The sequence below is a fragment of the Lissotriton vulgaris genome, chromosome 3_1, assembly GCF_964263255.1.
Source record: "Lissotriton vulgaris chromosome 3_1, aLisVul1.2, whole genome shotgun sequence".
NCBI lineage: Eukaryota > Metazoa > Chordata > Amphibia > Caudata > Salamandridae > Lissotriton > Lissotriton vulgaris.
In genome coordinates, this window is record NC_141689.1 from 1803280899 (window position 1) to 1803297399 (window position 16501).

Consider the following 16501-nt stretch of genomic DNA (forward strand, 5'->3'; position numbering starts at 1 on the left):
CCAATAATGGACTCCGCTCTGAAGGATCACAAACAACTTCTAGCTTTCAAATGTTTATTATAAAGTTAGAATCAGCTGCAAGTACAGGCATCTCAAAATGAGATTTACAAGATACACGGGCCCAACTACATACATGTGCTCTCTGAAAACCCTCAGATGAGCAAAGAAGACTACAAGTACAAGTTCTAAGAATAACAAGGCTGCTAGCATGGACACGTATTGAGATCTCTCCGTCATTTAAGGCTGGAGGGAAAATACAGGTTAGGCTGTCCCTACCCTGCTCTGGATGGTATCCCTACTTAACAAAGTCTCAACCTATCAAAAGGTGTCAGCGGTGAATGACTTCCTAGGAAGATCACCCACTCTTAGTCTCTTGATGAAAACCTATGGTCCTCCAGTCATGACCCCTCTCTGCCTACCCATCCGCTCTCTAAAGGGTCCTCAGGCATCTGCTCTAACTCCACCCAGGGGTGCTGTCCCTAATACAAAACATACAACATCGTTTGAGACGCCCCTCGTGAGACGCCCCTCACGTGGTGTAGCTTCTGGCTTTTTCCATGATGAGGCCTCGTGCGTTAGAGTTGACCTTGCTTCTCAGACTCTTCTCCGGCCCGCTGATACCCCTTAAAACATTCCGGAACCCTCCTCCGTGTCTGTGCCGGCTCCTGAACAAACCTCTATTCATTTCATTTATAATTGGATCCCCCTTTCTCTTGCAGACAGACATCTGCAGCCAAGATCCCAATTCTCATAGCCTTCCAACAAAAGTTTGCAACATAATTCTCGGCACAGACCAATACGTGTAAATCAATGTCTTTAAACATTTCAGGCCTACAACATTTCTCATAATGATTATACCATTCGAATCCTTCATTAATTAATAGCATGTTAATATTCTACTCTATGATTCGGTAAACACATCTATAAAATATGACCCATTAACGCGACTACTAAATGACATTAGTGCAATCCATGTCGTGAAAACGAACACCTTTCCCATCCCTTTCAACTCTGGCCCTGAGGCCTACCACGTTCTATGTTTACCAGCATGTCATCTTACATTTTAGCAGCTACACGACATGGATTCAGGATTAATCACGTCTAATAAGGTTATATAATTTCACACATTTCTGCATTAATTCCACTTCTACTTAAATCTCTAGCTTAACTACACATTTCAGAATATAGATGCATATAATATCAGCACTCATGGCATTTCTCTTCATGACTTGTGCTTACTACGTGTAAGTGTGATGTACTCATACATTTAGGTCAGTTTGCGCTCTCTCAAAGGTCTGAGCCGGAGCAACCTGAATCTTTGCCCAGTGGCAATGCACCTTTGTCAGATTGACTTGGCAGGGTTGTCCTGGTCCTCTTTTGGTTCTCCAGGCAAAAATTTTGAAAGCGTTTTAAAGTCCTATGTGTTAGGCTTAGATAGGAGGGGCTAACTCTGACACCAGCCATAGGGTTTCTGATCCTCAGGAACAGCACTAGGGGATAGGGATTCACTCCAACAGAACCCACCAGCAGGGGCCAGATCTTGTCAAGTTGTAACTGGCCAGCCAGGCTCTTTCAGGAAAGTGGAATTCTTGCAGTTTTTGTTTCTCTGTAGCTAAACACGGAGTCAGGCAACTGGCCCTTGGAGGTCACTTCTTGGTCCTTAGTACAAGGGGGAGCAGGTCCACCTTTTCATTTCTCTTCACAGTTCACAGCAGCAGGTGTAGTCCTCCTTCTGTCTTCTACAGGGCCAGTAGTGATCTGAAGAGGGTTCCCAGGGGTGCCAAATTTTTTCCGGGCACTAGCCTGTGGGTGGTAGTGATTCCTGTCCCTTCTAAAACCAATAGAGAAAACGTTCAAAATGTGTAATTCTCCCAACTTTTGCAGCAGCTCCTGTGTGCTCTACTAAAACCAATCCCAGAGTACCCCTCTCTATCTAAATCCAACATGGCAGAACCTTTCTCCCCTTATACAGAGCTCCGTGCCCACCCTTGAGGTGTGGCCAGGGAAATGAGTAAACCTTCCTCTGTGGTCACTCAAAAGCAATTCTGAGGGCATCTCCCCTCCCTGGCTGGCTTGGGGGACAATAGAGGGGGCAGACCAAAGTGTGAGCTAACTATGTCAGTGAAAATGTTGGCATCCTTTGAAGATATGCAACAGGCTTGAAATAGTCCCCAGGCCATCCAATCAGGGGAGGGCAACTTCATCAAACACCTAAGGCATGTCTGTCAGCTCTGAGAGCCAATTCACATGTCATCAAGGTATTTAGATCCTGGGTGACAGTGGCATAACAAAACATGACCCCCCCCCCCCTTCAAGATATGCGGTTGGGGCCCTCACCCCATGTCTCCCCACTCCAATAAATCCAGTAAATGTATGTATTTGTGGGATGAATTATATTCTAGATATGGGATTGCCTATAGTGAAACTAGCAGACCTAACTTCTATGTATTATATTTGTATTTTTTTTTCAAGTACACAAAACAGAAAAGTAAATATTTTACTGAAAAACAATAAAAAAGTGCAATTTAAAACACATTGCATCTTAACCCGCAACATACCACTTGAATATAAATTAATTATTTACCTAACATAGGGGCCAATTAGGATTGCGGTGATTCCGCATACTCCGGGCCGGCGGAAGCCACCACCGGCTCGGAGGATGCGGAATCACCGCAGCAGTGCCTCTAAAGACCCCCCACCAGATTAGGATGGCTGGGGGTCATCCGCGGACGGGAAAGCCTTCCGCCGCTTTTCCGCCGAGGGCGCCTTCCGACCGTGGCGGAAAAGCTCTAATATGGTGGCGGTGCCTATCAGACACTGCCAGCCATATTAGGATGGGGCAGGAAACCTGCTTTTCCACGGCGGCTTTTCCAGACAACCTAGGGGCCCGTTGCGGGCCCCCAGGGTTTCAGGGGGTGGGGGGAGCACATGGAGGGTATCTATGGTACCCCCCTGCATTTACATGAACAAAGTGGCAGGCACCGCGCGGTGCCTGCCGCTTTGTGCATGTAAATGCAATACATGCATTTTTAACCTTGCGGCGGGTGCTGCTTCAAGCAGCACCCGCCGCAAGGTTAAAGATACGGGATGTGACCGCCAGGGTGGCGTCACATCCTAATTTGCATGGAGGGACCGTCGCTGCCCATGCGGACGGTCCCTCTACCTTGGGGGTGGCGGACGGACGCAGGTCCGTCTGCCATCCTAATGACCCCCCTGGAACCTAAAAATCAAGAAATTTTGGATTCCCAGTCAGTTTGATTCACATTCATAGTGTGTACAACCATAAAATGGCTTGTAGGTCATTCTTATTTTAGAATTACCGAATCTGTAAGATTCGGTATTTACCGATTCGGTAAATACCGAATCGGTATTTCCTATTGATTCCTATGGGCCTTGAAGCCCATAGGAATCAATGGGAAATACCGGTTCGGTATTTACCGAATTGGTAAATACCGAATCCTGCAAGGGTGAACGGGGTGTCGCTTTGACACCCTGTAGCAGCCCAATTCCAGGCTTGTGTGCCATGTGGCACACATACATGCCCTAAGGGCATGTCTGTGTGTCACATGGAACAGGTGTACATACACAGATGTGCATGGACACCTGAATTCGGTATTTTACCACCCAATTGTATTGGGTGATGAAATACCGAATTCTGAAGGCCTGTAGCACTGTAAACAGTGCTACCTACATCTGGGATTTACCGAATCGATTAAATTACCGATTCAGTATTTTACAGAATCGGTAAATTTACCGATTCGGTAAATTTACAGATTCTGTAAAATAATGGCCCCTACATCTCAATCACCAAATACCGGTCGGTAACGGCCGAATTTACCGACCGGTATTTGGTGACCTACATCGGGCCCTATATATTTTAGTTTTTAACATGCAATAAATAGCACAATAAAAACACAGCATTTCATTGAACTGCCAGCGCTAGACTAATCACAACCTCCCAGAAAGGTATATAGTATAATTAATTGAAGGTGAGCTAAAACTATGCCATCCTTCAACCCTGACTGAAAATAAATGGATGATGCTAGATAACACAAGCTTTCACATTATTTATTTGACTACAGTTATAGTATTCCCAAGCGTAGCGCTCTGCCTCACTACAAGGGGAACATGAGAAATGATGAATGCCCCCCAGCTGCAGGCCTCATATGAATCGGGATTGACCGATCTTTGACGACCTTCTATATATCAAGTTTCTGCAATGTCCACAGAGGTGGCAGCCCTACTCCAAATTGATCAATTGTAGATCACCCCGGGGGTCATCAAATTGAGAAAGGTCCCAGGAAGGCCATCGTGGTGCAGCTAACAGTCTTCAGGAAGAGGCCCGGAGAGTTTTTGTACCTTTAGTTTATGATAACATCAATTTACATTTCAGTAGGAAATCCAAAACTGAAAATGGAGAAAGGGCTGGGATAGAGTTTTTTTCCAATTATGTCCGTTTGCTCGTGCAGAGTGCCATTGTGCATGCAACAGGCAATGTACATAATGCAGTGCACATGTTTGAATTAAATGTGCCCAGAAAGTGCTGACCATGTTTGCTACAAGCTCCTATGAACTCCAGGGACTGAACAAGACTAGTCATGCCTGGAGGAGAGTTTCACTGAACATGTTCATTTCTGATGTGTGCATATTTATGTTATGTACAGATCAACCAAACGCTCCAGGTAGAAATCAGCTGGGGGTTTCCTTTCTCGAAGGAAGCAGAAGTGAGATCCCAGAGGCGCCTGAACTCTGGAAAAAACCTACATCAAGCAGGCATAATGCACACTTTGTACATGGCAGGGAGAGACAGCAAACCCCAACACACAGCACCATTGCAGAAACAGCCAGCATTAGACAACCTTCGGATACTATTATAAAGCAACAGGAGAGAGACAGAGAAAGACAATACCATTAAAAGGCATACATTGTTAAGTAAACCAGAAGCAGTCAAGAGACACTTCACAGTGTGGTAAGGAGGACACTAAGAGCTCCACACAGAGCAACGCGAAACAATAGTTTGTTAAAGAACATCACGTGCAAGCCTGCCCACAGCAACAAAATATCCTGGACAAGAGTGGGACACGTTCTATTTTTCTTGTTGTCAGGCTGAAAGTTCAGGGTATGTTGTCACACGTTTCGGTCCACAACTTACCCCAATACATGTCCTCTTCTAAGAGTTGCTGCATGGCACCAGGGCAGAGACACTTGGGGGCCTGCATACACCTCTTTACAAATCTCTAATGTAGGCATGCACTGAAGCCATGTACACAGGCAGCAGCATTGGCATATTAAACTGATGCATGTTCTTCTTTGAAACAGAAGCAGGAAAGTACCAAAGTGTTTGTTGTAGCATGAACAATACACCTCAAACATACATGTGGCCTCTCTAAGGCTTTCACCTCGCTTCTTCTTAGTATATAACATATTTCCTGCCCTTCGTTTTCATTTGACAACCTCATGTAAACCGAGATTTGTAGTCTAGTGTTTATTCCTTTGAAACAGTTCAGCCAATTCTACTGATAGTGAAGAAAGCCTTGATTTGAAACAGAAAAGAGGACTTCTGGAAGCACTATCTCCACCTGCAGAGGAAGGTGGCAGCCCAAATGCCTCACCTTATTTCTGCTGCAAGAAGGGAATAGCAACATTGTTCGAAAGGCAACCTTGCTTGTTGTAATGAACCACTTTTCCATCCAATTATGTCAATTATGATTTTGCAAGTCAAGAATACCACCAGAAAGAACATCTCTCTACTAACACAATTGTGTAAGCTTGTACTGAGACCCTTAAATGTGAATTTCCCAAAGGGATGTGAGGTGTTGAAGCACAGTGAAAGATCCAGAAATATTTCTCAGCATGCAGGAATACTAACTTGCGTTCTAGTAGATCTGGGTAATACCTTCCATCTGTCTTTATTCGCCATGTTTCAGTTTCTCTATTCTGCCCTAGCATGGTTCATAATCTTCTTACAGAAACATTAACTAAATTGTGAATTTTCAATTTCTGTGCACCAAACTAAAAGTAATTTTGAGATGTAAAATAATGGCCTCAATGGAGATTATCAAAATGCTAGACATACTAGCATTATACACCACAAAATAACCAATAGGTAGTTGCCAATAGCAATTAGCAATCCACACTTTTTTTTACACTTAGAGTCATCATGAACAATTGCACTAAGTGTGTGATAAAGCGTAAACACAAATTTGTGCAATTAACCTTTAGAAATAAAGTGAATGCCTAAAACGAGAAGCCACATTTCAAAATGGCAAACAGGAGCACTAGGTTTCCATAGCATGTCATGTCAAGTTAAAAATTCTTTAGAATACAGTTTCCTTCTAATTTTTTACTGACCATGGATCAACACTCTTGGTAATGTGAATAAAGAAAGAGTTCAATGGCAAAATATGCTGAAGTAACAAAATCTAATAGAAAAAGATAGTTTTCGACCTTCACATTTTCCATCAAAAACAATAGTGTATTAAATAATGTAATTACATTTTACTTACATTTTTCTTCATGAAAAAGATTTGTAAAGTAGAATATGTGAGAAAGAGATGCTTCCCTTTGTGAAATGACAGACCTAGTCATGAACTGTTTTGTTTTTAGAAGAAAGGTGAGTTTAACCAAATCACGACTTGCACCATGTTGTTAGTAATGTATGTATAACACTTAATATTTGTAAGTCTTTGTTTCAAGACAGCGTAGATGGTGGAAGATTTCTGTTCCCATGAAGACATTGCAATTCTATTGGTTGAAGAAGATGGACTTCTGCGATAATTGTATTAGTTTTAGATATCAAAATGTTAGATTAGTGTGTGTTTCTAGATTAGAAGAAGAGCTTAATTGCAGAAGCAGATTCCCCACTCTCCACACTCAGGGGAGCTTCTCACACTGTCTGTGTTCTGAAGCCCTATGCTCTGAGCAGACCTTTATTCATTTCTCTTACCAGAATTTATGCTATATTTTGTGAGACGCCACTGATTTTCTAAACTTCTCTTAATGAGAAGTGATAATTGAATTGCTTAAAACCTTATGCTTTCACCTTTTAATTTTAAACTCTTTATGGGTTCAAGATACATTGTTCATTTTAATGTTTAGAAAACGTGCTCTGTATTTTATTACTGATTAATTGATTATTCATCTATATATATAAAAACGAAACTATGTCTGTTTGTCCTTATGCATTACTACACCATTCATCCGATCACCATGAAACTTTGTGAAGGTTTCTGGCAAAAAAAAAAAAAACATTTGTTAAATATCAGCCCCCCAGGGCCCTCATAATCTTTCCAATACTGAACGTTTACAGTTTACGTTGCGACTCGCTTTTGCAATGACCATCGACAAAGCACAAGGACAATCGCTGCAAGTGTGTGGACTAGATTTGGAGAATCCGTGCTTCTCACATGGACAACTGTATGTGGCCAGCTCACGCGTCGGAAAACATTCTGATTTATTCGTGTACGCACCAGACGGAAAACCAAAAAATACCGTGTATCCACAAGCACTCGAATAAATAAACAGAATTAAAACAACACTTTAAAATGTTTTCCATATTAAAATGAATACGTTTCAATAAAAATGACACAATGTAAATTGAATGTTATCATAACAAGTTTCCTTAAATTTAATTTCTTCTGAGATCGCAGCAACGCGCGACGGGTAAGCTTGTTTTACATAAAATAGACGCAAGGGATGTTTTCTTGTATCTAATAAAATATATTTATTTGTGTGGCTTAGGTGAAAGCCATGCCGAGATGTTCAGGTAATTGGCAATATTCGACACCTGCTGCTGCAAGCCACACTGTATCTTCATAAATTTCTAAAATGGCTTATTAGGTAGTTTGCTTTAATTGTGCAATGTAATTTCTCTTGTTTGTATGCTAAAAGGGTATTTAGCATTTATTCATGAATTTGGTATTTCATAAACAAGGTTATTTTATGTAGCACAAGTTCTACAATGTTGATTTGTTCATGTCATGTATATTTGTTAGTTCAGCCCTTTAATAGCATTTCACGCAATGTTCGTTGTGTTGTTTTTCACTTCCCTAAAACTGTAAAATGGGCCCTTTCTGAGTTATGTGCCAGACCTTTTTCCATGAAGGCAGACTCTTTGATGATCCATTTATTTGAATTATGCTAGAGACTCTTGTTTGCCTTGCATCAGAACAATTCCCATGCTGCTCTGTTATCTGACTTTGGTCCTGATTGGGAATTCAGAAGATGGGTTACTCCGTTGTCCTTGTGCTTTGTTGATGGCCATTGCAAAAGCGAGTTGCACCGTAAACTGTAAACGTTCAGTATTGGAAAGATTATGAGGGCCCTGGGGGACCGGGGGGGCGATATTTAAAAATTTAATATTCTTTTTTTGCCAGAAAACCTTTGCGGGAGTTTACTCAACAACTTCCCAAAGTTTCATGACGATCAGGTGAATGGTGTAGTAATGCATAAAGGCCAAACAGACATACTTTCGTTTTTATATATATATTATAGAAGATGTACAAGGCATGGGTGTATGTGTGACTTGACAGAGGTTGGTTCTTACTCACAGATCTAACAGCCCGATTCATCATCGGCATGTTTTGCAAGTCTGTAATAGCGAATGATAAGGAATCGCTATTACAGACTCGCAAAACGGGATTCATGTAGGAATCGCAAAATAAATTGCGATTCCTACACATTCCTTATTTGCGATTAGCAAATTGCTAATCGCAAATAAGGATGCGATTTCAAGGGTGCTAGGGGTGTCCACAGGACACCCTGTAGCACCCCTGAAATGTAAATTTAGACTTATGTTGCGCACACACATGTCCAAAGGACATGTGTGTGTGTGTAACATACAACTGAGAAAAATGCACAAAAGTGCATTTTTCTCAGTTTTCGCTATTTATCATGAAGTCTGACTTCGCGCTAAATAGCGGCAATAAATAGCGAATTAGCAATTTTATATTGGGTCATGAATAGCATTTAAGGAATCTCAAATTGAGATTCCTTAAATGCGATTGCAATTTGAAAAATCGCATTTTTTTGCAATTTCTCAAATTGCGAGTACATGACCCAATGATGAATTTCAAATGCCATTTTTGCGGGCGCAAACGGCCGAATTCTGCGATTCGCACCGTTTGCGCCCGCAAAAATGCTTCATGAATCTAGCTGAAAGTGTTATTTGATGCACATGTAGTTGTGTCAGATAAAATTTTGTATTTTAGTATACTCCACATGGCTATCAGACATGCACATTACTCATTGGCTGCTCAAGAAGAATGTGTGGTTTATACCTTATGCTTCCACACAGGGGAGGGCTCTTACTGCAGCATTTCTGGACAGTATGTTTTCACAATCAAGCCAACGATGGTCTTAACAGACTAGCATGCATAGTATTGACCGGGTGGTGTGTCCAGTAAAAATGTCCTTTTTCCACATTCTGGAGCATACTTGTCCTTCTTTTCATTATTTTAAAATGTTCAACAAGAATCCTGCTTCATAAAGGACATTTTGCTCTTTCTCTAGGGCCCGGGGCTTGTAGAGACAACCTGGCATACCATTGTGGGAGAGGAGCACTCTTCTGCTGCAATAGGAAAAGTACACTTTTGAACATCCATGCACTGTGTGCATGCATGGATGCTTGGTGGTGCACCAGAGGTGCCCCCCAGGCTTTATAGCAGAGGCCTCAGGGTTGGGGGCCCTGCTAGGGGCCCCCAAAGTCTGTTTCCAACCACCATTCTATGGCGGTCGGACCACCCTAGAAAGGCTGTTGGAAACATGCATCATAATCCCCACAATGGTACCTAAGCAGGCACCACCTCCATTTTGGGGTTGCGATCCACCCTCTGCCACAACGGGCTCCTTGCAGGCATCGGTTGGAGAGCCTGTATCATAATACGGCGGTCGGACTGATACCTCAGATGTCGGGCGGAACACAGCCTACAAGCTGTCAGATGGCCTTCCGCCAGACATTGCAATGAGGCCCTGAGTCCCCCTTGAATCCTCAAATCGATAAAGGATCAATAAACCATGAAACATAGGCTGGTCTGATAACTAAAACTGTCCCTTGCCACCCACCAACCAGCCAGCTAACTTGTTCATGGCACTACGTTAATACCATACCTATACGGCAAAGGGCCACAGGACACATCCTGCCTCTTGCTGGACCTTCCTGGCTGTTGGCTTAAACCTAAATAGGGTACACCGACATGGCTGCTCCTGGTTTACCAATAGCTGCCACTATTTAAATCTACTTGTTGTGCCTCCTCCGTAATCGATTTCTTTGCATTGTAAAGATTTTCCATGACTTTCAATTGTGCAAAATATTCATCAAAGTGCAGTCTTAGATTTGAAGTACTTGAAATAACTTGTGATGAATTTCACCTTTGTTGCTTCCTCACAGGAAAAACTTGTGCAATCGGGATGGGTCGAGTCAAAGTGTAAATTAGCCTGTATTACAATACTCACTCTCCATGGCTAGCATAATGGGTGTCTACCATGAATGATCATTAGCCATAGACTCTTATGTCCTCCGCTTCCACTTCTGCTCTGACATTAGTCATGGTGAGTGAGGGCAGCGCTTGACATATGCTCCCACCCCTGGTTCTATGAATAAGGAACTCTTTAAAAAGCTAAGGTTTACCACTACCCCCAAGGAGGGATTTTTCTCTTTCACAATCCAGTAATGTATCATGTTTCGTGTTGTAGTGCTGTGTAGACTGTGAATGTCTTTTTAACACTGGCAGCAGCACCTGACACATCTTCCTGTTTTCACAGGGCAGACAGGAAGTGGTGACACGTAATAGGCCACTAACAGGCTGGTCATGGAACAGAGAGCATGATAAGAGTGCAGGTCTCTCTATGCCAGGAAAATAGACATAACCAGCAAGTAGAGAACAGAGATAAAGATGGGATCTAAGCAATATAACCCTATCCTTATACAGACGAATCCGCTATCTACCATTGGGCAGTGTCTGTTTGATTAAAATAGACTTCTCCTTCTATTTCACCCAACACAGTTACACTGTTGTGCAACTATATGTATTTTGTATGTGTGTGTATCAAGCCATAGCTGGATCACCTCGACAGATCTGGGACTTGCCATGTAGTTAAAAATATATTTTAACATGAAACTTGCAAGAAATCTATCACATAATGTATATTTTCCATGCTTGAATGTGCGATCCTATCACTTTTATTAGAAAGTGTAAGCTTTAATTAACCCTTTGTGCCTCTCAACTGCCTCTTTGGAGTGACACCTTCGTAGTAGAGAAGTGAAGTAAAAAGCATTAGTTGTGGTTCTACTTTTCAGCCTCCATTCTCTTGGAAATGAAACTGGACCCGATTCACAAAGATGTTGCTTTAAATTTCTCTTGCATCACTTCTGCATTCCAGAACGAATGAGGAGTTGTTCTAGTCTACTTGTAGCCAGGAGTACTACAAGAGTTACTCACACTTGCTCCTATATCAATCTGTGGAAATCGAGCCCATCGTTTCTAATGCTTTTCGATTAACACCGAGGTTTGGAGTTTATTTTAGCTCCCCCATTCACTAAACACTCAGAAATGTATTCCTCTATGCCTCGGGTGAAATGTTGGAGCACATTCTGACTATCATGAAATTCTCTAAGTATTCCAGGACCATTTATGCACGTTTAAATCTTCCAAGTGTACATCTGTGCTCGCTTATATGTCCTGTAGGAGCGCATTTGCTCTCTGGAAATGTTTTCCTCTTCATAGAAAATACACTTGCCCTCTGGAGAAATGTCTTCCCTATTTTTTCTTTTCATAACAAAGTTTAATAGCATATTTTCAATCTTGCGTCATTACTTACGGGTACATATAGGCATCATCATATCATACACTTTTCTAACAATACAATTTTACAATAGAACAACCCCAATGTGTTAGCATATCACTTTTACATATACTGCAGTAAGATATGGTCCATAATTCGGAAGTCTTGTCTCTGCCCATACATCACATCTGTGCGTCATATGACTGAATTTCAGAGTCAATAGTATGGTCTTCCCTATTTTGAAGTATTCACCGCCCTCTCTCACTCTGAAAGCTGAGGGTCTGATGTACTAAGCATCAAAAAAGTGATTGGGAATTAGCAAAAATTTCTGCATTGCTAATTGTGAATTGCTATTCCAAATGTATTATTGTAAGCTGTAAACAAATAGGGAATTGGTAGGATTCGCATTTGTATTTCACCTGACTGCAAATTGTGATTTACATATTTGCAAATAGATTTGCAAGTTATACACTGGCAGTGTCTAATAAGATTACATCCAGGAAATGCGTAATCAAATGCTCAGTAGAGCCAAGAAGAAAAAACAGGGCAGGAGTATGGATGGCTGCTTCAGAATCCACTGTAATCCTTTGAAATCACAGCCAGCTAGAACCCACCGAAGAAAGCAGGCACAAGAAAGAGGAAACACAAGTTCAGCAGCAGGAATTGGAGATTCTCGTTTAACATTGTGTTGCCCATAATGGCAAACTTTTTGAGAAATCTTCCTATAAAAAGCCACATCAAAAGGCCTGTGAAAAGGAGATATTCAAGGTAATGCTGTCAGCTTTTTTTCAACATACCATCGTTGAGATCAGGAAAGAATGGTGTGACATACTCCAAGGAGAGATTTCCAACTCAGAAAAAAGAGGCAAGTGACACTGGATGTGGGCCTTGAACCAAAGAACCAAACAGACGCAGTGTCAGAAATCATCAATATAGACACTTCTGCTCCTGCCCCCGCGTCCTCACATAAGTGTTTACTATTAGAAAATAAATCATCCTTATGAAACGTCCAGAGCTGCTAATACATCTCAAACCCTTTATTTTGTTTATCAACGCCTTTTACTCAGTCCCGCAAAACTAGCCTCCTTCACTACAGATGCTACTCCTTCATGTTGGTCTTGCCCTTGCACAAATGCCGACTTACAACACATGCTTTTTAATTGCACTCCTGTAAATAGTTTTTGGCAATTAGTTTGGTCTCAAATTAACACAATTTTTAACACAAAAATTCCTTTCTCTCCCTCAAATGTTTTTCTAGGTTCTCTGTCACCACATTGGCCCCAACCGCCTTCTAATTTTAAGTTGATAGATTTGTTGTTAGCAATAGCTCTTCACTTAATAACCTCTAATTAGAAAGAAGCCGATAAAGTTACCTTTAGAGCCTGGTGGAATGCAGTTTGCTTTCATCACAGACTTGACACCAATTTTGTTACTCCTATTTCTGTATCCATCAAAAGAGACCTATTATGGCTTTCTCAGTCTTCTTATTTAAATCGTATTGCCTCACATAATGCTCCATTGATCCGTCATTCTGATGAGGTTTGGAAACCTCCACGATACAATTGTTGTCTTTTGCTCATTTTAAATAAACTCTCACTAATATTCCCTTTGATAAGTTTTTGTATTGCATCTTGATTAACAACGTTGTTTTTTCTACATGCAGAAAATTGATCATATGGACTATTTTTCCTGAAGTTTTTATCACTATTACGATTGTAAGAGTTTCTCCTTCCCATGCTCCCCCCTTTTTTCCCTCCTTTCCCTTTCCTTATCTCATTGATTGTTCCTTGATTTTTATTATTATCTCCATACATTGTATTTCCTTATACTTGCTGTTTTCTTACCTTGTATTAATTGAATTTTGTGATGAATAAACTTAGTTGTTAAAACTCAAAAAAGAAAATAAATCATCATGTTATTATGTAAATATAGATATAATATAAAATAATATATGCTAAATATAGGTATGTACAGCTTAAAGGACATGTTTTATCATAATTATTCCCATAGGTGCATTATTGCTGGCGATTGTGTGATGGAACCACAAATGCGTTTACCACGCCTGAACCATGAAGTCTAAACAACAAAATTCTTAATCACGAACATGCTTTACCATGCATGCCTTTACAACGAATCATGTGTTTAGGCATTTTTAGTAAATACATATTTGTGGTTAAGAATTTAATCCCCCGGCCCCTGCACCTGCCCTGAGTTCCCAAAGTACCCCACTCCCTATCCCTAGAGACTTTTTCACCTCCGCCCTCCCCATATCCTTAAAAACGACCCTGCCCCCGCCCTGAACCCTAAAACCGCCCCCAAGCCCTAAAAACTAAATTACCCCTAACACCTATATTCGACCCTGCCCTCTCAACTCCTAAGTGTTATCACAATCCCTGCCCCCTGCCTTGAACCCTAAAACGTTCCCTGATCACTGAAAACTATCCCGAACCGCCCCAACCCCTGAAAACAACCCGAACCCGCCCCGTCTCTCAAAACACCCTAACCCACCCCCCAGCCCAGAAAACTACCTCTGACCCACACTCAGCCCACAAAACAACCCCTGACGCCCCCAGATCACCAAAGAACCCCAACCCAGCCTAACTTTAAATAACCCCAACCCACTCCCCAGCTCAGCAAACGACCCCAGACCCACACTAAGCCTAAAAATAACCCTGACCCACCCCCCAACCCCACTTACCTCACAACGATCGCTTCCTGTTTCCATCCGTATGCCTTAACCACGCACATGCATGGTTATGGTATATGCGCGGTACAACTTGCATAGTTCAGCCTTCGTTGTTAAGGCTGTTCGTTGTTCAGCCTTCGTGGTAAAGGCTGTTCCCCATTGCTGGCAGAAGAAATGCATTATGTATATGTAGTATTTAAAAATCCTGAAAAATAATACCTCAAAATTAATGTATTCCCCCTGCACACCAGTGTGCTCTAAGTTACTCAAAGTAATGAGTGTGTAATCAATTTTAATCAATTGTGTGTTGCCTTGTGATAGGACCTGTTCTGGTTCCTATGGACATAAATAACCAAATATAGGTGCACAAAGCTGTGCACGCAACGCAAGGTGCAGCACTCTCGACCCTGAGGGTCTTTCCAAATAAACCAAGTATATTACAATTTTTTGCAATGTTTTAAAACATTAATTCATGCTGATTTTTACAAGAATTCTCCTTTTTCTCTTATGTGCTTTTTTTAACGACGGTTAGACTTGATAGACAAAAAGAAAGTATACAAAACATATAAATGGCCAGTTATGGCCTATCGGCAAATTCGATATACAATGTTACATCATCTGATCTCATCCCAAAAAATTTTTTTCCTTGCTCTGTTTACGAAATTCCTAATGCATTTCGGGTTTTCAATGAACCCTTCTTCAGGGCCACTGAAAAGTAAAGTAAAAAATACTACTTCTTATGATATATAATCGTCACCTAGGAACAGTTGCCATTATGATGGTAAAAATCGTTAACTATTGGTTATGCTATACCTTAAAGACATGCAAGTATGTAAAAAATGTGTAAGTATAAAAAAAGACCCCGTGACTCAGATTTATATGTGGCATCACACAACTCCCTCCACAAACGATAGTACTACAGTTTTAACATTCATCGGTACGCCAGGTTGCTTTAATTTTTTAGATGGCTGTCCTCAGGGTTTTGACACAGATCACCCATAGGAATGGTATGCATGAGAAACACGTGATGCACAACTGGAGTCAGTTATTCGGCACATTGCACTGTTCAGTTTTTGGTTATTCACAGACAAAGCTCAGAAAGTGGTCATCAATTGATTTCCATTGATTCAAATTCACGTGGTTCACAGTTGTTTATAGATACGCGTAGAACTAGGGTGTTAATTACGTTCCATTGTTTCTGGGTCACGGGGACTTTTTATATACTTGCAAGTCTTTTATATACTTGCACGTCTTTAAGGAATAGCATAACCAATAGTTAACGTTTTTTACCATCATAATAACAACTGTCCCTAGGTGGTGATTTTATATTGTAAGAACTTGTATTTAGAACTTTCAGGTCCCCTGAAGAAGGGTTCATCGAAAACCCGAAATTCATTGGAATTTCACAAACAGAACAAGGAAAGAGATGTTTTTGGATGAGATCAGATGATGTAATATTGTATATCGAAGGGGATACCTTGGCTGTGGACGTTTGCTTCGCCTGTTTTTAGCTGCTGGTCTGCTGCTGTGAGCCGGGGTGCACACCTACACCTCGCCGGACCCGCTGCGCGGGTCCCGCTTCGTACCTGGAGTCTGCGGGAAGGACTGTGACGTTGGACATCTGAAGGGGCTGCTGGAAAGCTGACTGTTGGGGGAAGCAGCAAAGCACCGGCAGGGCTGCAAGCACTGTAGCAGGGACTCAAATTCCCAAGAGTCCCTGCTCGTTCAGCCCGCAACACCTGGGCCGCTCTCCCTGCCGGCCACGCCCCCCGCCCTGATTTAAAAACTCTTCAATTCTCCCTGCCTGTGGGATACCTTGGCTGTGGATGTTTGCTTCGCCTGTTTTTAGCTGATGGTCTGCTGCTGTGAGCCGGGGTGCACACCTACACCTCGCCGGACCCGCTGCGCGGGTCCCGCTTCGTACCTGGAGTCTGCGGGAAGGACTGCGACGTGGGACATCTGAAGGGGCTGCTGGAAAGCTGACTGTTGGGGGAAGCAGCAAAGCACCGGCAGGGCTGCGAGCACTGTAGCAGG